General features: G+C 42.7%; 1 non-coding gene across 1 annotated transcript in view; it reads right to left on the bottom strand.

Annotated features, from left to right (window-relative positions):
* The window catches only part of LOC101854665, a 6,895-nt gene extending 6,308 nt beyond the window's left edge, over window positions 1–587 (bottom strand). Inside the window, exon 1 of the transcript XR_004859040.1 lies at window positions 175–587. This is a non-coding gene — a transcript (uncharacterized LOC101854665). The remainder of the gene's footprint in view (window positions 1–174) is intronic.
* Window positions 588–2,065: the final 1,478 nt, after the last annotated feature.

The raw sequence follows: 2,065 nt of genomic DNA, 5'->3' as shown, positions 1-2,065 counted from the left end.
TGAGGATTGGGGTCCGTGTGAGACACCTCGTCTTTGAAGGGGTTGCACCTTCTGCAGATGAAGCAGTGGGTCTGTTTATATCCCCCCGACCCACTGGGGGTACGAAAAATCTTTATTCTAAATTTAATCTAGAATGACTATATCTACAAAACATCAACAGCATATAGGACTTACTTAGTATACATTGGCAGGTGCAGTGTATTGCAGCACGTTGACGATTCTGGTAATGGATCAATAGGGCTACTGGAAAAAACACACACAAAATATAATAATATACCCAAAACAAGTCCTCAGAACTTACTTTTTATGTATTATTGCATTTGCCATTCACATAATTAAGGGAGGCAGTCTGAGCATCAGAACCTACCCAGGCTAAGTGGGATACAGCACCCGAACAGAAAGGTGGAGATACATAATCAAATAGACTTCCTCCCATGGGAATCAAACTCACGTCTTTTGTGTGCAATGGAGGAAACCCTAACCATCATACCATTGACCCAAGTAGTACAGTGGGTGTCACATTCAACGAGGTCACATTCAATGAGAAGTCGGCTCCAACGAGGCAATCCTTAATCCCCGATTTTTCCTCTATATCTCTTTGTAAAAGCACGTCAGCTCCAACGAGGTTGCAAACAGACCGAAGTCGCTTTCGATGTCGCGATAACCAAATAAAAGCAATTAGGGGCCCTAAAAGAGAAGAATTGTTCTCCTTTCTCTCCATCTCACGCGAAGCACAAGGCCCATCCTCGATTCCTAACACATTGTATTGCTAGATCTAGTTTGCCTCATAATATTATTATGGGCCCCAAAGCCAAGAGGATGGGCGAGGGTTAGCCTACGATAGGGATGGGAGGGGGAGGGTGGGAACGCGATGCGGGCTGTGTGAAACTGGATGAACTCTGGATCGAGGTCTAGATCGAGACCTTCATTTTTTTTCAATTTTCTTTTCTACCCCTGATCAGAAAATCCAAGCTCCCGCCTGTACTTTATGTAGATCTAGGCCTAGATGTGAGAGGGTATGTTTCCACACGAGAAGTGTTCCGTAAAAAAATATTTTTAAACATGCAGAAATGATGGTCAGAACACAGCTCAAACACGCGGACACTGATGCTCTTTGAGATTTTCGTCATCAGGGGAAACAACTTTTAATTACTGGTATTGGTACATCGTTTAATATAATAATAATTTTAATAACATTGTCTCCTTTCTTTTCTTTAGCCTTAGTCACGTTCAACGAGAGGTCGGATCCAACGAGGACTACAAGCCGGTCCCCGCAACCTTGTTGAATGCGACACCCACTATACAGGGTTCCTACTCACCAAGGAGAGGGAATTTTTTTTCTCCGGTTGACTCCTAGATTTAAAAAAAAAAAAAAAAAGATGACAGAGCTAGGAAAAAGAAATGAAGAGAAATGCATGATAAAAATCATAACATGGTAATGTACAGTTGCCTTTCCTGGAGTGTCAAGGACAGGGTTTCTAGGGTAACTGTAACATAAACAAATGTGGGATGAAAGAGGTCTTAATGGGCTCTTCATTGTCGAATTAGGGGAAAAAAAGAGGAAGGGGGGGGGGGGGGTTAACTTATTCGCTGTTGGCTTGACACATGCAAAAACAAAAGAAACTGAGGGGACACCTCACTCACAAACCCTAGATTCTGATTGTGCATCACTACACAACACTGCAACTCATTCAAACTTGATCCATTTTTGTTTTTGGATAATTCTCTCATTGCCACCCACAACACAAAGGTGCTGGAATTTTTAAACACCTTGTCATTACTCCCCGCTAATGTTTTTCTAAGGGCACAGTGTCACAGAGTGACTGCAAGGGCTCTGTGCATAGAGGGAGTTTAAGATCTGACTTTCCCTAACGTAGGCCCTATACTCCGGGAAGGTGGGGATGGGTGGGGGATAGGTGAAAAGGAAATAGTTCTTTTAACTCACTTGCGACTGGGCCCTTTCACCAGTCACAAACGTTGAAGACTGGCGTTTTTGGGGGTATTTCAATAAATCACCACAACTCTCAGAATTACCCTATTGTAATTATTTTTTGACACAGTAAAG

This window comes from Aplysia californica, unplaced genomic scaffold (genome assembly GCF_000002075.1).
Source record: "Aplysia californica isolate F4 #8 unplaced genomic scaffold, AplCal3.0 scaffold00562, whole genome shotgun sequence".
Lineage (NCBI taxonomy): Eukaryota > Metazoa > Mollusca > Gastropoda > Aplysiida > Aplysiidae > Aplysia > Aplysia californica.
The sequence above is the reverse complement of the archived record's forward strand: the minus strand, read 5'-3'. Positions and strand labels throughout refer to the sequence as shown.